General features: G+C 41.5%; 1 protein-coding gene and 3 non-coding genes across 4 annotated transcripts in view; all 4 read right to left on the bottom strand.

The window, feature by feature from the left end:
• Positions 1-189: 189 nt before the first annotated feature.
• TRNAQ-CUG (transfer RNA glutamine (anticodon CUG)) lies at positions 190-261 on the bottom strand. Its single transcript has one exon. It is a non-coding gene; the product is annotated as a tRNA-Gln (tRNA).
• A 4183-nt stretch (positions 262-4444) lies between these two features.
• The window catches only part of ZNF391 (zinc finger protein 391), a 98804-nt gene continuing 80289 nt past the window's right edge, over positions 4445-22959 (bottom strand). The window contains exon 5 of the transcript XR_002477812.2: positions 4445-4779. The gene's annotated coding sequence lies outside the window, so the exon portion shown is untranslated. The remainder of the gene's footprint in view (positions 4780-22959) is intronic.
• Positions 12242-12323, bottom strand: TRNAS-AGA (transfer RNA serine (anticodon AGA)). The gene has a single exon. It is a non-coding gene; the product is annotated as a tRNA-Ser (tRNA).
• TRNAS-AGA (transfer RNA serine (anticodon AGA)) lies at positions 14374-14455 on the bottom strand. Its single transcript has one exon. It is a non-coding gene; the product is annotated as a tRNA-Ser (tRNA).

The raw sequence follows: 22959 nt of genomic DNA, 5'->3' as shown, positions 1-22959 counted from the left end.
GGGGAGTAAAAGGAAGGAGGTATGAGGAATGATCTCCTGTTCTGAACATGGAACAGGGAGTCAGCGGGGCCCACACAGCCCGCATCATACTCTGGGTTCATATGAACTGGAGATTCCCTGCCAATCATTTCTAAAGGGGAAATTAATTTTAGAAAGAAAAAGTGAGGAAGCAAGAAGAAAAAAAACCTCAGGTTCCACCGAGATTTGAACTCGGATCGCTGGATTCAGAGTCCAGAGTGCTAACCATTACACCATGGAACCTCGTATTGGCAATGCCCGCCAGCACTCCTTCCTGATGAAATATATCTTCATTTCTGCAATCAAGAGTACGTTCCCTTTAAAAACCTGAGTTTCTACTCCAATGTTCATTATCTGCCGCCGTGCCACAAGTTCCCTTTTCGTTTCGCACAAGGCTCTTCTGAAAAATCTAAGAGCAAATCGGTTTCTAGGGGCAGAAAAGGTAGGTCCGTACCTCCCAGGCCCTTGGCGTCCCCCTGCCTTGCTCTGCAGCCCGCGGGCTCCCCAACCAGGGTTCCGCCGCGCTCAGCCCGCTGCCCCCACGCAGGGGGAGGGCACTAGCCCAGCCGCGCTGACAGGTGGCGCCATTGGAGGATCCGCCAGGCTCGCCGCCTCCCGAGCCTTTGTCTCGCGTTCTCTGCGCCTAACGCTAGGAACACTTTTGGAAGTTCCATTTCGTGACACGTAAACTGTGGATGACTTCAGTGGAGGCAGCGTGTGTACTAGTCCCGGCTGTGGCGTTGCGGGGGGTAAAAGACGCGCAGGACACCGGAAGATGCTTCGTGCCTTCCGGGAAGGCGCCACCTCGTGGACACCAACGGGTAAAGCACCATAAAAGCTCCACTATTTGCAAAGCAGGATTTTGTAATTAGTTTCTCACCTATAAAGCTTTGAGTTGGTCTTTTTCATTGGGAGTAACTATGAGCCTCTCCCAAATTATTCAGCAGTAAAATTTTACTGATGCCAAGACCGGGACGTGACTTGTCCAGGACTGTACATTGCAGGAGACAAAAGCGACCTTATATTGTCAAACAGAAATACTGAGGAAGGAGGCAGAGGGTCTTTAAGAGTCAACAATCGCAGGTGATAGGATATGAACCTTCCCAACAAGATCACATGAGAGGTATTGGCATCTGCCAAAATGGCTTTGTTGCATACAGATGTCTGGACATAACAGACAAAAATCCTTCCGGCTTAAATGAGGAGGCACTGTCACTACCAGGTTAAAACGGGCCCCGCCCGTGGGGCCGAGTGCTCTGCGGTATGAGCTGCAGTGGCCGCTGTACAGTGGCAAGGAGAACATCCCTACACATCTCATCCAATCCATCTTCTCTCAGCCCCATGGCATTCTGATTCACTCACTACCAGAGGTCAAGACAGAATGAAACCCTCTTGCCAAACGGGGTAACTAAAGGTGGTTTCCAGGAGCCTCGTGAACAAGAAGCTTGAGGATCCTAAGCATTTTCAATACAAATCTAGCCCTCTGCAGGCTTTTGAAAAACTGAAGTCCATGTAATAAATTTAAGACGACCATTTCTAAGGGCTAGGGCTTGTACCAAGTTCTGTGCTCTCTGGAAAAAAAAAAAAAAAAAGGTAAAAATATCACCTGTAATAGTCAAAGCTGAAACAATTTAAATGACAATAAATAGAAGATTTCAAACCAATTCCTACAACTTCCCTGATGTGCAACCAATCTCAGTTTTTCAGGGACTCTCCTGAGCAGAATAATTCCAAATAACTCCACCCCTTCATGTGGTCTCTGTATAGTAATTCTCTACAGAGTACAGTATGAAAAAGTGTGGGGACGTAAGCAGTGAATAAATCAGAAAAGCACTACACCAGCAGTGCTAAGCCATGTGGATCGTATATAGCTTTCATATAATGTCATAAAAATGGCACTTTAGGCCAAGCATGGTGGTTCATGCCTGTAATCCCAGCACTTTGCAAGGTTGAGGCAGGAGGATCACTTGAGGCCAGGAGTTCAAGACCAGCCTGGCCAACATGGTGAAACCCCATCTCTACTAAAAATACAAAAATTAGCCAGGTGTGGCAACAGATACCCATAATCCCAGCTACTCAGGAGGTGAGGCAGGAGAATCACTTGAACCCAGGAGGCGGAGGTTGCAGACAGCCAAGATGGTGCCACTGCGCTCCAGCCTGGGTGACAGAGGGAGACTCTGTCTCAAAACAAACAAACAAAAAAACTACCTCTGTGGTCTTGCTCCCTCGAACCCCTAACTCCAATCTAATAATGAGGAAAATATCAGACAAATCCTAGTTAAGGACATTCTACAAAATTTACCTGACCAATCCTCACCAAAACTGTCAACGTCATCAAAATCAAGGACTGCCGCAGCAAGAGAGACTAAGGAGTCATGGTGACTAAAAATAACATGGAATTATGAATAGAATCCTGGAACTGAGAAAGGAAATTAAGTAAAAATGAAGGAAATCTAAATAACATATTCATTTTAGTTAATAATAGTCTATAAATATTTGTTAATTATTTGTAACAGATGTAGCATGCCAATGTAAGATTTTAATAATAAGGGAAACCGAGTGTGGGGATACATGAGAACTCTCCTTTCTATCTTCCCAATTGAATGGAAACCATTGCTCATGGGACTAAGAACAAAAATGAGACCAAATGAAGTTATTTCTTCAAAGTGAATTCGGAACTCTGGCTTACAATGTGCATTGGTACAATTCTCCCATCTTTTTGCTTAATGAGCCACATTATCAGACCTAGTGATGCAGCCTGCACAGCCTACAGCTGACCTGGGAGTATACCGACTTGGAAATAGGAAGGACAAATTTTCATGCCATACCCACTGCTGTCCTTACTGTTATGGGCACAGAATTGAGCAGGACCCTAAGCACCAGCCCTGCCCGTGGAGATTTCAGTTTGTAGTGATGGGATCGTGGCTAAAAACTGTGAATAAAATAACACCCACACAGAGACAGTTAGGGGAAACTGCAGCTGACTGGAAGCTGACAGCCTAGATAAACTGAGACGCTCAAAGAAGCTGGATATTTGAGTTTAGCCAGGGATTGAAGATGGTATTTAGAAGACAGCGTTGGCCCAAACCTTTTCACATACTATAAGATGCAAGACAGGGGCACAGTCTGTGGACTGGTTGTCTGGGTGGCAATACCATAGCGGAAGTAAAAGAAGAGCTGAGAAAAAGTTGAACCATAGACTGAGACCATGGATCAGGCCAGGGCGTCAAGGTTGTTTGCTTTAGGAGCGAGTATCTGCTTTGAACTGTAAACACCAGGGAGCGACAGAAGTGACTGTGGGGAGCTTAGGAGATTCCTATTGACCTTTTGCCCTCAGTATTAACTGAACATTTTTGCATTCCCTGCCATACTGAAGTTGGTTCTGCACCAGGTGCTGCTGGTACCAGTCCTTGGGAATTGATTTGGGAATTAATCATCATGTTTGCTTAGAGTCATTTATTTCCCAAAAAAACAAAATGCTGATGGAAAATTCCTCTCCCTCAAATTCCCAATGTCAAGAAGTCAGTAGAGCAAAGATTTGTACAATATTGTTTTGGTCTGGACTCCAGGTCCAGACCAAAATCTAGGAAACCCCTTTCTCAGAAAGATGCCCCGAGATATGCACATATACCATTTTGAAAACTCTCCTAAGGTGTTCATGAAACACTCGAGGTCAATGGTTCTCAAGCTAAGAATTCTCTGCATTTGATATTTCTATGTCATCTAGCATAATTTTTAACTAATAAAAAATGAATTCTATAAGTAGAAATTGAGCATCATACTACTGAAGTAAAATGATCTTTTAATTGTGGATGAACATTTCATTAATCTAGGTCTTGTAAATTAGGTCACAGGTGCACCCATAACAAGCCAAAATACTAGTTAAACCAGTTCTCAGAGGGCTCTTGGGGTGTATATTCCTGACAGTGCAGTTTGGGGATACCTGATGCAGACATACGCAGGTCGGACAGTGGGGAGACGAACAGGGGCATATTTATCACAGGGTAATTGGACCTCTACTGAGATAACTTGTTATGGAGAATTTTACTGGTTTCTGCTGAGTGCTGATTCTATCATGTTCAAACAAGGAAAGTGTACCCTTCAAAAATGCACTATATCCATTTATTCATTAAGGACTAATTCTCAAGGTCTGAGCACCAGAGAGGCAGTCTCTTCCAGGTGCAACTCTCATGACTGTAGCTGATTTCGTACCCCATTCTCCCAAATTATTTCTCACATCATTATTATCATTATAATAAATATGCACAATACATTCTTTTATAAGCCAAACGGATTGGCAAGGCCTTTTTTTTTTTTTTTTTTGTTTTAATCAACACAAAGTAGCAGGGGACTGGGCGTGTCAGGGCTAACTCGCGGGCTGTGTGGGGTAACGGGGCCAGGGACCGGGGGACAGGAGGACCGGGGTCTGGGGAGTGGGAGGGCGCCGTCCCGGGGCCGCTGGGGCCGAGCGTGGGACGGAGCAGCGGGAACTTGTTGGGAGAGTTTCGTGACTCCCAGGCAGCTGCGATGTCTGTGGACTGTCTTGGGCAGCGTGCAGTGCTTTCTGGCCGCAGATTCCTCTACATCGTCAGTCTAGACGCCTTTGCGAAGGCCTCTCGCCATTGCACATGGGGCACTGGAGCTGTGCGCGGAATCCTCATGACAGCTCTGCACACTGCTTCGCAGCGTCGGGGCAGGACCGCTCTACACACTGGCTGAGTGTGTTCTCGTCGGGAAGGGCAGTCTGCAGCAGAAAAGCGTCTGAGCAAAGAAAGAAGAGCAACTGTGAGCTTGAGAAGGAACATAAGGCCGCCCCTCCCAGCCATTTCCACACCAGGATCCGACTTTCACCGCGGACCTCCGAGGCTGCCCCGATTTTCAGGGTATTCAGAGAAAGAAAGGGAGAGCCAGTCTCCTGCCTTCCCCCGCTCAGCCTCTTTCCCGGGTGACAGAAGGGAGCTCTCTTGGTCGGTTTACACCTCGGGTCCTTATTCCCCTCTCGCCCTCAGCGCCTGATCGTCTAGCCCAGGGTTTTTAAGTCTTGGCACTCAGTAGCACTGGAATGTTAGCCCAGGTCACTCTGCGGTGGGGGCCGTCCTGTGCATTGCGGGACGTTCAGTGGCATCCCTGGCCCCAGCCTACTAAGCTCAGTAGTATCCTCCCTCCTGTTATGACAGTCACAAATGTCTCCAGACACTGTCAGATGTCCTCTGGGAGCAAAGCCACCGCTGACTGGGAACCACGATTTAGGCTGATGCCTCAGCACTTGTACGCAGCGGGTTAACACTGCATTTGTTCAGGAGAGCTAAGGGAGACAGTGTTTTCTGTTTTGTTTTGTTTTGTTTTGTTTTTCACAATTAATCATTTTAAAGTGAACAATTCAATATCCTTCACTACATTCACAGTGTTGTGTAAGTACCACCTCTATCTAGTTCCAAAACATTTCCATCCCTCCAGGGTAAAACCCCTTACTCATTAAACAGTTTCTCCCCTTCCTCCCTCCCCTGCAACCCTTGGCAACCACCCCAGTCTGTGCACCGTCACAATGGATGGCTCTATTCTGGATCTTTCATATAAATAAAATCATAAGATAAACAAAGAAGCACAGCATTTTCCTGTTCAAACTCTCTCTAGACTGAATTTAGGGTTACTAGTGTCAACTGTCCAGTTGCTTTTCACTCCTAGTTCTATGACTGGGCAAGGAACTTAATCTGTGTTTCAGTTTCCTCAACTGTCAAACTGGAATAAAAGAACACTTATGTGTTATTGAAAGAATTCAATGAGAACTTTGAACCATGCCTGACACCTCATAAACACGACTGATTGTGACTGAAAGGTGAGGCTGGTATGTTTATCCTTTGGTTCTGTTGGCTGCAGTCTGAACACCCCAGGAAATGTCCCAGCATCTGCCAGGAAGCCTCTCTACATAGCCCTCTCCAAAGAGCTGCAGCTCCGTCGTACCTCCCGTCAAGCTCAAGGGTAGTGCGGATTACTAGCTTCAGTAATCTGTAAAAGCCTAATTGCCCAAAACCTAATTGGTACTATGGGCACGGTATGCCAATAAATAGGCCTCATTTTAGAATGTGCATGAGTCATTTCAATCCAGACCCTTGATATGTCCATATCTATGGGTCAGTTTTCTTATGATGGTCTGTTTCCTTGAGGAGCAGGGTCTTTCAGGCTCAGTCTTCTGCATGTTTAGGGCTAGAGGTAGCGACAGCCTAGCTATCCATTTCTTCTGAAACAGAAAGGGAGCTCAGGTGTCCATCTCCCAGTTTTCCACATGCGCTTCACTCCCAATTTCAATTATACTTGGTATCCTTAAGTCAAGAGCATCTCTGGAGCCTTTTCCTTTCCCAAAATACACCGCCCATCTTCCCCATCTGTGAAGGAGGGGCGGTACGGCCGAATGAGCCTGAGGTTAATGGTTCTCGCAACTCGTAAGCCTTTCCAAGAATCTGCAATACCAACTTTATTATTGTTGGCCTCCCACCTCGCAAACAGTTAGGTTTCAGCTTGATCCACTCCATTTCAATTACTATTCATTCAACTCTCTGCTGTCTCCCAAAATTTTGTTGATAACTGTGGTATCCACCTAAATTCATGTCTCCTCTTCCATAGTACAGTGTTACATGTGGGAATAAGCTACCCAGCCAAAGTCTGTACTTACCAAGACTCCTTATACCTCCATGAGGCCATATGATTAGGCATGTTTTTCCACAGGCCTTTAAGAAGTGTGCATTTTCCCAAGCTCTAGGGGATAATAGATGCATAAGGTGGAAGGGGCCTGGAGCCTTGAACCAACACAAGGACAAAAAACAGTTTCCTCTTTCTTTGCTGACACAAAAATCTGCAATGACTGTTACATGGGTAAGAGATAAATCTCCACTGCATCAAATTACTTAATTTGGGAAGCAAACAATGTTTTTTACTCTCTGTTATTTGCTCTCATGCTCTCTTCATCATTGTAGGTTCACACATTTTTGAATTGCTTTTATTGTCAACTTATGGGCATCTTAAGAAAGCAAAAATAAAGTCCTGGGTTTCCCCACCATTTTAACCAGGAATCCCCTTGAACAATGTGACCACTTGAGCCAAATGTTTGACCACTGAGTAACATAAAAGTGCTTGTATCTAGGGACTTCTTTTTCCTTGTTCCCTCAATAAAACACGATTTCTGCCCCTTCGGTTTTTTTGTTTATTTGTTTGTTTTTGAGGCGGAGTTTTGCTCTTGTTGCCCAGGCTAGAGTGCAATGGCATGATCTCGGCTCACTGGAACCTCCACCTCCTGGATTCAAGTGATTCTCCTGACTCAGCCTCTCGAGTAGCTGGGATTTATAGGCATGCACCATCATGTCTGGCTAATTTTGTATTTTAAGCAGAGATGCGGTTTCTCCATGTTGGTTAGGCTGTTCTTGAACTCCCAACCTCAGGTAATCAGCCCTCCTCAACCTCCCAAAGTGCTGGGATTACAGGCATGAGCCACCGCGCCTGGCCTGTCCCTTTATTTTTAAACCTAAATAATAATGTTTGCTTCATATGGTAGAAAAATACCCCCTATGATCCTACAACCCAGAAACAACTAGTAATGCATTGGTGTATTCTCCCACATCTCCCAAATATGTATAATGCAAAAATTTTACATGAGGTTATACAATATATGCATTTTTAAAATTCTGTTCTTTTCATTTAAGATTATAGCACATGCTTCTTACCTGAACTATCAGGATCTTTTGAAAAATATTGTTTGTTTATTTTTGCTATTCACCAGTAAGAGTTGCAAAATAGTGTTTTTATTGGCTTTGTAGTAACATAACATATGTTACATAATCATCTCCCCTCCCATTGTTGGAAATGTCTGTTCTTTTAATTATTTCATCATTATAACTAAAAATATCACAAGTATCTTTGCACATAAATGATTTCTTTCAGTTTGGATTATTCCCCTAAGTGAGTTTTCTTCAGGATGAAGTGAGTCACGTTACGTGAGCTTCCTGGTGGAACGGGGAAGTGACAGGGAGGCAACAGCAAGGATCTTGTTCCAAGAACACAGCTAAGGGAGCTGATTAGTTTCCTAAGACTGCCCTAAGACAGATGCATTCTCTCACAGCTCTAGAAGCCAGAAATCTAAAGTCAAGATGTTGGCTGGGTTGGTTGTTTTCTGGAGGCTCTGTGGGAGAATCTGAGGCCTCTTTCCTAGCTCCTGGTGGTTGAAGAAAATCCTTGGTTTGTAACCGTGTCACTCCAGTCTCTGCCTCCCTCTCAACATGGCTTTTGTCCTGGTGACTGTGTGTCTGTGTCTCTAATTTTTCCACTTCCTATCAGGACAGCAGGCGCTGGATGACTGGATTTAGAGCCTATCTGAATGCAGCATGACGTCCTCTTAACTTGATTAAATCAGCAAAGACTGTTTTCAAATAGGGCACACTCACAGGTACCACAGGCTAGGATTTCAACATGTCTTTCTGGGCAGCACAATGCATTTCACTTCAGAAGCTACTGTCTTTCTGTCTGCTCTAAACAAAAATGAATGTGCGAGAACTGTATGTGCAAGCGTGTGCGACGGTCTCAGATGTAAAAGGAATTCTCCCGTTTGTGTCTGAAAGTCTGTCTGAATCTACTTGGTGGTACTTCGGCCAAGCACTTCGATTCCCAGAACTCAAAAGCTGTAATTCCTGAGATTCCCCATTAAAGAATAAACAACAATAAAAGCCAAGCCTGGTTCTGTAGTGTTTCCCCGAACCAACAGTCTTCAAGCCCAGGAGGAAAACAAGGCCATGAATACAGCTAGATTCAGTGTGGCATTCACAAGCTCTTTTGTGTTAGAAGGGACACAGAATGTTCGCAAACTGGAAAATTTTGGAAAACATGTTATCTAAACTTCTCCACATTCCCCTGGCTTCTGGGACTGCCTGCTTCCTTCCCTGGGGAAGTGAAAAGGAGTTCGTTTCTCCTGAGAGGATGAAGACCTTCACACCGACTTTTTCTTTAGAGGGTTCGCGAGGGCTAGGTCTTCCCTGCCCCTTCTCATCCAGCACCCCTGCTCAAATTGGGTTTCAACGAGTTATTTAAGACAGAGAAAGGACAAAGCAATTCAAAGCTGTTGAAGATCTTTCTGGTTTAGCATTCAATACTGAAAGCAAAAGCGAATGACTCCAAGGTCATAATTCCTTCAAATCTGCTCTAGCAGGTTTCCTGGGCCATTGTCATTTGAGGATCTGAAGCAACTAGGATCAGACCCTCAGCTCCAAACTCCCCTTCTGCTGGTTTCTCACAAATACCTGTGCACAGTGCATCAACCGTGACTAGCAAGTGGCCTTCTAGAGGCAGAGAAAATCCAAATCTCTCGTCTTGGAATGCTCCTTTGAACTCCACTTTTCTCAACTGAATTGCGGTTTACTATGGATGACTTATTTCATCTAAAAGCTGGAAGGTCTTAACATACCTAGAAAATTCTTTGTTACTAGACTTAGTAACCACGCACCAAAACAGCTTTTACTGTAGTATCTACTTACTGTTCTACCTGGCAACGGCACACTGCTCACGTCTTCAAAAGCTTTAACCAAGAACAATCTACAGGTGTGTAGTTGTGGTTGAGTGGTTAAGGCAATGGACTTGATCTCTGTTGGGATTCCCCCACACAGGTTCAAATCCTGCCCGCTATGGTTTTAGCCTGACTTATCCCAAACAGTTTCCTTCTCATTGCACCCTGAGGCAACTGAGTCTCCTCGATTATAGTTGTGTCATCTCCTTTGGCAACCGTGTGTGGTGCTCTGCATTCTAGCTGTCGTCATCACTATAGTTTACCTTTCTCTGAGTTCATTAACCTTCTCCAACATTGAAGACAACCGCGTCTCCAAAGTTAACAACATTCATAAGAGATAATCTATTGTGCTGTGAACACCACCTAATGTTAATCTTGATTTGAGGAAGGCAATTCTCTTTTCCTCACCTACAAGCTCTCAAAATCGAAGTCAGATTCCATCGAGTCTAAGTTGCTGGTCTGGGGTGTGAGGGTTTTGCCTCATGTGTATTAACTGTTTTGTTAGCCCAAGTTTGAGGACTGTCATTCAACAGCAATAAGGCATTACCTGTTTTGCAGCAATAATAACATACAAATGGTTGGTTTATAGACAGTACCACATTCATTATATCTTCTCCGCCTGAAAATTCGAGAGCCCAAGAATGGGAAAGGTTTGTTAAAACACAGGAAGTGGATGTTAAAGCTAACCTCTGCCTGCCACGCCCTTATTAGTTTTAGTCTATTGATTGTGTTAAATGTCTTTAGTTTGGAAAATTCCAGGTGAAGTTCTCTGGCCCCAGTCGGTTCTTCCTATCTTCTCTAACACATTCAAAGACCGAGAACACCAATCTGGGCTTTACAGTAGATTCAGGAAACGATACGTAACTTCAGAGACTCAGTACTTTGGTTCTCATACAGAAGAAAGTTGGGAAGAAAAGGTCTAGGGAGGAGCAGAAAAGGTGGAAAAACAAGAAAAATGGAAGAGAGGAGAAAGGCTAGGAGGTGGAAGGAATGGAACAAAAGAGAAGCCACCCTGGTGCCAGATACAGCAATGTTCTCACCCCTCTTGGCCACTTTTATTCTGAGTTCCCTCTGTCTTAGCAACCCCTAAATGCGCTTGCTCTTGTTCTGACAGGCAGCTTTCCACTATCTGCACTCTTTGAAATCAGCCCCGATGTCAAGGCACTTCTTAAAGCTCAGCGCATCTACAGAGGCATTTGGACTGTTTCCAGATTGGCTATGATAACTACTGCTGCAATGAATATACCTGTGCATATATTTCAGCAAATATAAACAAATATTTTTGTTGGAGAGATATACTTATGGGTGGAATTGCAGAGTCACAATACATGTATACACATTCAAGCTTTAGTATGTAATGCTAAGTCGTTCTCTGAAATGATTGAATCAATTTACACACCCTGCACAAGCATCACACTGTCCTGATTGCTATGGCTTTTTAACAGTATTTTCCCCCTTTCAGGAAGCTCAATTTTTATTTTAAATCTGACATACTTTGGCTAACACATGGCCTGAAGCTTCAGATATTGCTGAAAGCAGAAGTTTGTGGCCACTTTGTCATCTTCCCCCATATATTTGACCAACATCTTGTGGATTCTACAGTTTGGAGTCACGCAGGCCAGCCAGTGCAGCTGGAGCACACACAAGCCCCCAGCTGGGCCGTGTCAGTATCTTCATTCCAGGATTTGATGTCTAGAAGGATGGAGGACTTGGACATCTACGTGATCTTTTTGACCATGCAAATAAGAGGCAGGTGCTAGACAACTGTATTCTCATTAACTTTTAATGAGTATTGTAAATTTTGTGTCATTGAATCTATCCTTGGGCCTTAAAATAACTGTGGCTTTGAGGTTTCAGAATTGACTGGCTTTTTTAAATCAGAGCTGCTGGTCTCACGAGTGAGGGAAGTCAAGAGGGTCCATAGCAGTTAAGGAGGACTGGCAGGTGGGTCCCACCGCAGCTCCGCCCCCAGAGCCAGGTAGGAGCGGAAAAAGCAAAAGCGGCCTCTCCCCTCTCCCCGTCGCGGAATCCAACCCCTGTCTCCTGCGTGACAGGCGAGGATACTCACCACTAAACTAGCAAGGAAGAACTGTACTGCAATGGCTTTGATCACCTCTAATAAACTCAAGTACTCTTGTCCACGTTTTTAAAGTCCGCTTTGCATTCTACTACATCGATTATACTTGGCGAATTTACACCTTAACCTGCCACCTGAGCCGGAACGACCGGGTCTGTCAGGACAGCCTGCTCTTTTGATTGTGATGGTGTCGATATCTGACAGTATTTCTAGTCACTTGCAAGCAGCGAGACCGGGCTACCAAGCAGCTGAACCACTGATTCCACAGAAACTGATAATTGACCAAAGACTTAGACCCTCTGACTATGACTAAATTTCCACGAAGAGGAAAGCGCTATCAAGACTTGTAACAAGTACAGGCTTCAAGAGGGTTTGGAGAGCAGAGAACCGTGCGGAGGTTCTGCTAAAGGGAAAATGATTAGGGATCTACTTATTAAGGGATCCATAATCTTAATGAAAGTGGTGGGTATTCAGTAACTTCTAACCTCCATTGTTGGGAGGTTTCGGGATCGCGAAAGTACCAAACAAGTTCAGGTCGCACCAGGTAAGTGGATTTAAATTACTTTCTTCCAAACTTTTCCTATTATCTAAAACCAGGAATCCGTAGTCGGCAGGATTCGAACCTGCGCGGGGAGACCCCAATGGATTTCTAGTCCATCGCCTTAACCACTCGGCCACGACTACATGGCCTTATTACCCTTTTTGTCACATTATAGCCGTGAAGGAATGCAAATCAGCATAAATACTGTCTAGGTACAAGAAAATTGGTTTTGTGATTGGAACGCAAACTTTCAGGTACAACGACAGTTTGGTTAAAAAAAAAAAAAAAAGTCAACCTCCTGTGCCACCTGGATAAGAGCACTGGATGAGACCCTAACTTATGGCCCCACTCATCCAATGCCTTTGGACAGCCCATCTTCCAATAGTTCTGGACACTCGTAGGTAGTTGAAGACTGAATGGAAGACTGCCTAACTTTTATGAAATCAGCACTTTGATCAAAGTGGAAGCAGGGCAAAAACAGCTGGTGATTTCCATGATTTACATGGTTCCAATGTAAGGGAATGGTGTGATGCACTCCTATCACAGGGTGCCATGCAGCTGTTAAAGAATTAGATTCTTATCGTTTTACTTGGAAAATGTGTGTAAACTTTAATACACAAAATAGCAAACATAAATAGCTCTATATATAAAGAATGAAGCCCCAAATTAGTCCATTAAAAATATCCAAATGGACGCTCACCAATCTAACAAAAGAGCAAACTGGAATGTAAGTGAGAGATTAAAATACAGATTTTGATTACTTTTGTATTCTTTATATTTGTCATAAAAACAATCTCCGCATTATTTATGTAATAGGAAAATTTAAAATGGAAAAAGGCTAAAATATGCCATTGCATACTTAATGCATCAAAAAACTGTGTAAGAACAAAAAGTTAATGCTAATTTATCTGAGGTGCTGGAATCACAGCTCCTCATTGGTTTCTTCTTTCAGCTCTTCTCTCTTTCAAATTTTCAGGCGAAGTATATGTATTTATTTGTATTTGTATTTAAAGTGTTCCCATGCTTCCTTAAGACTACAAGATGATTGCAATAACTTGTTATCTGCCTGAAGAAATAAGGAGTGGTGTGACATGGATACTGAACCAGTGTAAATAACGCTACTATCACTTCTCATCCCTTTGGCTAAGATCAAGTGAAAATAATGCTACTATCTAACTATTCTAAATTTCACATTTTAGACAATGCCTTCATGACCTCATTTAACTCTCAGAACAGTTCCATGAGGTGCTGCCACCCACTTTTACAAAAAGAAAAATGTTCAGGTAAGAGAAGTTTTTACATTCACAGGGCTACCGAGTATTGATATCAAGGAATCTTACTCTGCATCTATTACTCTTTCCTTATAGAGATGGAAAATGACACGTTTAAGAACAGAAAGGCACAGTCCCCTCAGCATTCAAGGGATAAATCCCACTGGTCACAGCATAGCATCCTTTTTAAAAATTGCTGAATCAATTTGCTGACATTTTTTAAGAATTTTTTACACCTATTTTCATGAGGAACATTGGTCTGTATTTTTTTTTTTCTCTCTCAAACTGTGATCTGGTGTTTTTTCGCTTTGCTTTTGCTGAGGCAGGGCTATTTTATTTTTTATTTTTTACAGTAGCTTATTTTATTGAGGTAAAATATACATGTATAATTTACCATATTTACCATTTTTAAGTGTACAGTTCAGCGGAAATAAAGACATTTCTGTTCTTTGTTTCCCTTCACCTTCTCCCCCCCCCGCAAGTTTTGATATCAACTAATATTCATTTTATAAAATGAGTAGGAAAGAGTTCTCTACTTTTTTCTGGAAAAGTTTATGTAGACGTGATATTTCCTCTTTAAAGTTTTGATAGAATCTACCAATGAAGCCATCTAGTCTGGAAAATGCAGAGATGGGGTTTTGCCATGTTGGCCAGGCTGGTCTCAACTGGCCTCATGCTATCCACCAACCTCCATCTCCCAAAGTGCTGAGATTATAGGCATGAGCCACCGTGCCCAGCCCTACTATTCCAAGTGAGACATATTTGTGAACACAAAGATGAGAGATACCTTGTGAATACAAATATTTCTTTTCTCCACAGGTGCAATTACATGAAGAAAATCCGAGGCAGGGGGTTCGAAGACAGAAGAAGAGGCAGCAACACCAAGACCTGCGTTTTGCTTATAGAAAATATTGCTTCATCTCGTAGTCGGCAGGATTCGAACCTGCGCGGGGAGACCCCAATGGATTTCTAGTCCATCGCCTTAACCACTCGGCCACGACTACAGCTGCAAAGCCTCCGACCTTGATATATTGGTGGAATCACGTGTTAGGTGATGTGTGCAAACTTCTGTCTTTGGTGAGCTTGCTGGAAACGCTCAGGTGAAATGAGAGTTCGAGGAAAAGAAGTCAGGTTATTCTTAGTAATTGAGAGCACTGCAATTAGAGAGAGACCTCATCGCATAAGCATTAACATTTCCAGGAAATATCCACGCAGTTGAAAAACACCCAGCGAGCGCCTGCCTGCTCCGGGCCGGCCAGGTTTCTGTACTCGCCGCAGCTGGCACCAAACCCAGCCGGTTCCCACGGGGAGTCCTGACCAACTCTCCTGTAATCCGGGATGTTCGGACTTCTCGGGGCCCTAAGCTCCTCGGTGAATGACAGTGTTTGTAGGGCAGTCCAGGCACGGAATCGCTTCCCCTGATTTGTGTCGTAGGTGAAGGGAGCGAAAAATTATGTGGAAAAGTCTCCTCTGTGTCCCTTCGTTGTGACATGTTAAGCCTTTTAGGCTCGGAATTTGGTTTGAGTTTTGGCTGACGCGGGGTCTTCCCACGTTGCTCTAAATTTAATCAAGCCAGCAGGTTTTCTTTTTCTCCCTCTTACATTTCGACCTTAGTATCTCAGTAACAGTGTTTTCCTAAGACCTGAGAGTGATCTGTCTACCCTGCTTAGAGAGTTTTAATCTAATTTTCTAAAGAAGAAAGAGAAGTCGAGGAAGAGGAGAAAAGGCAGAGTGGGCAGAAGAGGAGACGAGAATGGTAACAGAGGGGTCTATTGTGACATCTAAACTAATGAGAGGAGGGGTAAAGAGTGAAGGCAGGGTGAGGGGGAGCGAAGAAATACTGCTTTTCTATGGAAATAGTAATAACATAATCTCTAAGAAATCCCACGGTTTAACCAAAGGGAGTCTCTTCTGAGGGGAGTATTAAGCTGAGTTTGGAGTAAGAGAACCAGATTCCATATTTAACTGAGCAGTCTGTTATTTACACTTTCTTGTTAAAATGAGTATCAGTCACATAAACCTCCTTTAAAAATCATGTCAAGTTATGAAATGACTAAAAACAAATTTAAAGGAAAATGTCAGTTGTGATAGAAGTGTTTCCATAGTCATAGCATATCCCTTTTATTTGGTCTACACATTTTAACAAGCATATAACATTTTAATCAAATTTCTTCAGAACTCTAGTTTGAAGGGAATTAAATCCTGAAGAAATAACAGACTTTTCACGCTTAAACAAATCAGCAAAAAAGGAACTTTTCTGTGATTAATATTAATATGCACTGAATTTATTGAATCAATTCTTGTTTTATTTAGAATAAAATGAACAGAGATTTGTGATGGCTCCAATCTTTTTTTAAAAATTTCTCCTCATTCATATATGTGGACCAAAGCAGGGCAGAATAGATTCAGGTAAAACAAATGAATCAGAGTTCACTTGTAGGAAACAAAACTATTCTAGACATTTTAGTCCCAAAAACAGTCCAAAGTCCATCATCAATAGAAAACATAAACAGTTGTTTTTCATACAAAGGAATTGTAGAGCAATAGGGATATAGAATTTTCAATTACACACAAATTGGAAGAATCTCACAAACATATTGAAGTGATGCCATACACAAAGCCATACATGCTTTTGTTTATATATACTGTAGCTCAAAACAAGCTCAACAAATCTGTGGTGTTAGAAATCAGGAAGGTGACTGTCACACTCAGAAAGGCCATGAAGAGACTTGATAGAGATCCTGGGAATGGTTGTATTACTCTGAGTTCTGGGTTCATAGGTGTGTTCACTTTGTGAAAATTTATTGAACTGTATAACTATGATTTATATATGTTTCTGCATCAATATTGTGTTATATTATATGTGTTATATTATATTAGAAGTTTACTTAGGCAAGCTGTGGTGGCTCATGTATGTAATCCCAGCACTTTGGGAGGCCAAGGTGGGAAGATCACTTGAGGCCAGGAGTCCCAGACCAACCTGAGCAAGAGCCTGGGCAACAGAGCAAGACTCCCATCCCTACAAAAAATTAAATAAATTAAATTTATTTATTTATTAGTTTTATTTTATTTGAGATGGAGTCTTGCTCTGTTGCCCAGGCTGGAGTGTACTAGTGTGATCTCTGCCTCCTGGGTTCAAAGGATTCTTCTGCCTCTTACAGGCATGTACCACCACGCCCAGTTAATTTTTGTATTTTTAGTAGAGGCGAGGTTTCGCCATGTTGGCCAGGCTGGTCTCAGATTCCTGACCTCAGGTGATCCACCCACCTCAGCCTCCCAAAGTGCTTGGATTATAGGCGTGAGCCTGGACAAATAATATTTTTCTTAAAAAGTACCTTAGAATCAAAACCTCTCAAGCTATTTTAAATAAAAGTGCATTAATAAAGAATATAGAGGCTTAAAAAATTGTTAGAAGAGAGGGATGGAGAAAGGTATCAGTACTAACTCAATTCTGCAGGAATTGTTGCCAAAATAACTTCAAAGAAATAGTCTCCATCGAGGGTGTTGTTGTTCCCACAATCAAGAAAGTAGGAAATCAAGACGCTTCCACTAGAATTATTAATTTCAGGCAACTGTAGGCTGGCAGTCAGGAGGTTCTGCAACACTGGTGTTCCCTATAGGGCAGCAGTTCTCAAAATCTGGCATGACATCTAATTTATCATGATAGAAAGCAGGTCTGTCTGATTTGTGCCCAGGTCTTAACTTATAAAGATGACAGAGTGAAGACACAGAGAGGTCAATGCCATTGAAAGGAAATCATAATGTTATTCACAGTTTCCCTAGAAACGAGAGGCATAGCACACCATGCAGGGCCACAGTGGGAAGTGCCAGTGTCACCCAGGAGGCAGAAAGGATAGGAAGGAAGGCATAAATTACAGGCTTTGATGCGGTTTCCATGGGAAAGGCAGGGCAGATCAGGGTGAACAGTTTAGAATTGGCTAGTTTGAATAATTCTGGCAGGCTTTGGGTATAGAAGCTGTCCGTGGTTGTCTGATATTTGGCCCTTGGTTGATTTAGCACAGGGGAAATATTGGCTTAGTGTGTGAGAGTTAGATTAAAAAGGTTATTCAAAGTATGGGCTCTGGATAGCAGGAGATGTAAATAACTCTGGCTATAGTTTGGCCCCTCTGATCAAGGGATGCCAAACAGACAACTACAGACTCCAAGAAAACACAGAGCAGTCAAAAGCAATTTACATTTCTAAACAACTTGCCAAATTCTGTTGCTGCTGGTCTGGGAACCATACTTTCAGAATCACATATTGCAGAGCACAGCATGCCTCCCAGATGTGAATGAAAAAACTGCTGCTCCTTACATGGCATTCCTCTGCAGATAATCCCAATGAGTCCATGACAATGCTTGTGAGCACAAAACAAAAGAAACAGAACGCTCCTTCTTTCCATATTTGAAAATCCTGAGGCAAAGCGTAAATAACACCCAGAACCCTAACTGCAAGAGTTGGAGAAATGTTGTTCTTTCTAGCCTTTAGTCTAGAAAGACTCACTTGAAGGAGATGGAAATGAGTGGTTACTGCCAATCTGCTATATATGCCCTGTACAGATGTTGAAGCTGAAATGTTCTGCCAAAACAGAGGGGCTTCCCAGAGGATTAAAAAAATAATAAGTTAGTATTGCACTGAGGGGGAGCTTTCACTGTCCATGAAAGAGGACCCTGGTGTTAAGAGGCTAGTGTATTAGTCCATTTTCATGTAGCTGGCAAAGACATACTTGAGACTGGGTAATTTATAAAGAAAAAGAGATTTAATGAACTCACAGTTCCACATGGCTAGGGAGGTCTCACAATCATGGTGGAAGGTAAAAGGCATTTTGTACATGGCGGCAGACAAGAGAGAATGAAAAACCAAGCTAAAGGGTTTCCCTTTATAAAACCATCAGATCTTGTGAGACTCATTCACTACCACAAGGACAGTATGGTGGAAACCGCCCCCATGATTCAGTTTTCTCCCAAGGGGCCCCTCCCACAATACGTGGGAATTATGGGAGCTGCAATTCAAGATGAGATTTGGGTGGGGACACAGCCAAACTGTTACTAATAGAGGGTCTTGACTGCAAGTTATCCAGGTTCTTGGTGTTTTGTTTTGAACAAAGAATTGGACAAAATGCACAGCAAAACAAACTAAGAATGAAGCAACAAAATAACAAAAACAGATTTACTGAAAATGAAAGTACACTCCACAGTGTGGAAGCAGCCCCAGTGGTGGCTCAGGGGCCCAGATACAGAATCTTCTTGGGTCCAAATACCTGCTAGAAGTTTCCCATTGGCCACTTGGTGCTCACCTCATGTTAATGAAGTGAGGGCCTGCAATCAGTCTGACTGGTTGCAGAAAGCAACCAAGTGGAGTTACAAAGGTCACACTCCTGTGCAAACATCTGATTGGTTGCAAAAAGCAACCAATCAGAGGCTAAGGTGAAGTTACAAAGTTGCACTTCTATGTAAGCAAAAACTGGCCTGCAATCAGTCTGATTGGTTGCAGGGGGTTTGCAAAGGGAATTAGTCCTGGTCCTTTTGTCACTTAGGCATGGAGGGTTTGGGTTTTCCTTTCAGTTTTGTTCTAGGAGATCTGTGTGAAACGGCCTAGGTTCCCTGCCTTCAGACCCTATTCTCCTGACGCAAAGCCCTATCAACCAGCTTATCAGGCATTTCCCCACGAGACTCTATGCAGACTCCACCATTTGTTTTATGGCCTGTAGTCTTTTTTTTCTTAATTGATTTTAAGGAATTCTTAATATAGTCTAGATGTATTAGTCAGGGTTCTCTTAGAGGGACATAACTAATAAGACATACACAAATATAAAGGAGGGTTTATTAAGTATTAACTTAAATGATCACAAGGTCCCACAATAGGCTGTCTGCAAGCTGAGGAACAAGGAGAGCCAGTACCGAAACTGAAAGACCTGGAGTCTGATGTTAGAGGGTAGAAGCATCCAGCACAGGAGAAAGATGTGGGCTGAGAGGCTAGTCCCGTATAGTCCCTTTAAGTTTTTCTGCCTGCTTTATATTCGCTGGTGGCTGATTAGATGGTGCCCACCCAATTAAGGGTGGGTCTGCTTTCCCCAGCCCACTGACTCAAATGTTAATCTCCTTTCCAACACCCTTACAGCGACATCCAGGATCAATATTGCATCCTTCAATCCAATCAAGTTGATGCTCAATATTAACTATCACACTAGATGTGAGTCCTTTATCATAAATATGTATCACAAATTTCTTCTTCTATTCTGTGCTTTGCATTTTTACATTGTTGATGGTGTTTTTGGATGACTGAAGTTCTGAAATCTAAAATAAATTAAATATAAAATATTTATAGTTATTGCTTTTTGTGCTTATTAAATAGGAAGTATTTGCCAACCCAAAGTTGATGAAGATCGTTTATTGTTTTCCTTTATAACTTTTATTGTTTAAACTTGAACATTTGAATCTCTAATCCATCTTGAATTTGTTTACGGAATAGTTTAAGGAAAAATATCAGTGCTCACATTGTCTTCCTTTGTATATCCAGTTGATTCAGCACCACCTTTGGAAAAATCTATCTTTTACTGAATTGCATCGTATGTGGTTTCACATGGGCAGATCCATTTTGTTTCACTGGTCTCTTTATCTTTATGTCAGTAACACTTTCTTAATCAGTGTATCTTCAGAATAAAATAAATCTTGTTATGTGGTAGTGAAAGTCCTTCAGATTTCCTCTTCCTCTGCAAGACTTCCTTTCCACTTGGACATGTGATTTAGAAGCAACCTGTCAATTCTACCTAAAGTTCTGTTTCAAATTTTATTTCAATTAAATTGAATCTGAGCCTTTCAATCAATGAATATGTTATATCCCTTCATTTATTTTGATATTTTAAAAAATCTGTGCACAGTGATTTGTAGCTAGGAATGTACCACTCTTACATATTTTATGACATTTATTATTGTATTTATTATTAGATTATTGTTTTCTTGATATTGTAAATGACATTTTAAAAATTCATTGTCTGTTTTCTCAAAATATATATACATATAACATATATTTGAATATTGGTTTGTGTACCCAGCAAACTTATTTTCACTTAATAATTCTAGTAATTTGTAGATTTTAGAGATTTTTTCAAGTACATAATTACATTATCTGCAAATGGTGGCAGTCCTATTTCTTCATTGTCAATCTTAATATCTTTTAATATTTCGTCTTATTTAATGGCCTAAGATCCCCAATACAATGCTGAATAGCAGTAGTGACAGTGGTCATGCTTGTCTTGATCTCAGTATCTGTGAAAAGTGTTAAATATTTACTATACATAGGATATTAAATGTAGGATTTGGGGCCAGGTACGGTGGCTCACACCTGTTATCTCAACACTTTAGGAGGCCGAGGTGTGCAGATCACGAGGTCAGGAGATCAAAACCATCCTGGCCAGAATGGTGAAACCCCCATCTCTACTAAAAATACAAAAATTAGCTGGGTGTGGTGGTGTGCATCTGTAATACCAGCTATTTGGGAGGCTGAGGCAGGAGAATCCCTTGAACCAGGGAGGTGGAGGCTGCAGTGAGCCAAGGTTGCGCCACTACACTTCAGCCCAGTGACAGAGCAAGACTCCTGTCTAAAAAAAAAAAAAAAAAAGAAGGTAGGATTTTGTATATATGTACTATGGGATTAAGAAATTTCCTTTTTATACTTAGATTGCTTTTTTCTTTTTTTTAACCAATGTAGTGTTGAATTTTATCAAATACTTTTACTGCATCTACTGATATGATCATTGGTTTTTTTCTTTTATACTTTGTAGTAAATTTAAAATGATTTTTTTGATATTAAAAAATTTCATGTTACTGAAACACATATTACAGCTTAACATTTGACTGTTCTTTCTGCGTATTACTGGGTCTGATTCCTCTTACCGTGTTTAGTGGTTTTATATCTAGAATGTTTAACCCAAAGATTGACTAGTAATTTCTTCTTTAGTAATTCCTTGTCAGGTTCTAGTATGAAGATTATGCTGGCCTTATAAAATGAATTGTGAAGAGTTTTCATTTTTTCTATTTTCCAAAAGAGTATGTATATTATATTAGTTCTTCCCTAACGCTTTAGGATTTCAGCAATGAAGCCATTTTTGCATACTGTTTGCCTGTCTTGTCCGAAGGTGTTATAGGCTGAATTGCGTCCCCTCAAAATTTACATGTTGAACTCCTAACCACCAGTACCTCAGAATGTGACTGTATGTGGAGATTGAACCTTTAAAGAAGTGATTGAGTTTAAATGAGACCATTAAGATGGGCCCTAACCTATTCTGCTGGTGAAAAATAAAGATGATTTAAGTCTAACAAAAGTTGAGACAGTATCTTGTTCACAGATGTACATTACAAGACATTCTAAAGGTTTCCTCTCTCTCTTTTTTTTTCTTTGAAACAGTGTCTTGCTCTATCACGCGGTGGCGTAATCGTGGCTCACGGCAACCTCCACATCCCCGGTTCAAGCAATTCTGGTGCTTCAGCATCCCGAGTAGCTGCGATTACAGACACATGCCACTACGTCCAGCTAATTTTTGTATTTTTAATAGTAATTTTTGTTGCAATTTTGTATTTTTAGTAGTAATTTTTTGTATTTAGCATTTTGTATTTTCATCTTAGTAGACATAGAATAAGTATTTGATTAAATTCAATAATTCATGGCTAAAAACTCTCAAAATGAGAAGAAAGGGGAATGTCTTTAGTCTAATAAAGCTTAACTACAAAACACCAACAACGAACCTGAGGTTCGGAACATGGCGAGAATGCCCACGATTATCACTTCTATTTTTCAGTAGAGATGGGGTTTCACCATGTTGGCCAGGCTGGTCTCAAACTCCTGACCTCAGGTGATCTACTTACGGCGGCCTCTTGAAGTGCTGAGATTACAGGCACGAGCCACTGCACCCAGCCATATTGTGCTTTTCAAGGAATGTATCTATTGTATCAAATGTTTCACATATATTGACATAAAGACATTTATAATACCTCTCTCTTGTTTTTAAAATAACTTTAGGATTATATATAAACATAATATAATATTATTATATATTTAATCTGTTTCATTCCTAATGCTGGTATTCATGTGTTAACCTCTGTTTAAAATCAGTCTTATTCAGGGTACATTCATTTTATTAATCTTTTTAAAAAACCAAACTTTCACTTTGTTGATTTTCTGTAATGTATGTTTGCTTTCCATTTTATTGATTTCTGACCTTGTTTTTAATAGCTCCTTGTACTTTTTGCATTTAAATTGCTGGCTTTTTATAGTCTCTTGAGTTAGAGCACTGATTTTCAACCTTTCTATTGTTCTAATACATGTAATTAAAGGTAAAATTTGTTCTCTATAAACAGCTTTAGATGCATTAGACAAATTACGATACATCTTACTTTCATTATGTTTCAGCTTAAAACATTTTAAATTTTCTATTGTGTTTTCTTCTTTGACCCATAGAGTGTAGGACACAAACTGCTTTATTTCCAAACAGAGTTTTCTGGTAGTTTT

The sequence above is a fragment of the Aotus nancymaae genome, unplaced genomic scaffold, assembly GCF_030222135.1.
Source record: "Aotus nancymaae isolate 86718 unplaced genomic scaffold, 86718_ANA_hifiasm-v0.15.2.pri h1tg000051l, whole genome shotgun sequence".
Lineage (NCBI taxonomy): Eukaryota > Metazoa > Chordata > Mammalia > Primates > Aotidae > Aotus > Aotus nancymaae.
Note: the sequence above shows the minus strand (reverse complement) of the source record. Positions and strands in the feature narration are given on the sequence as shown.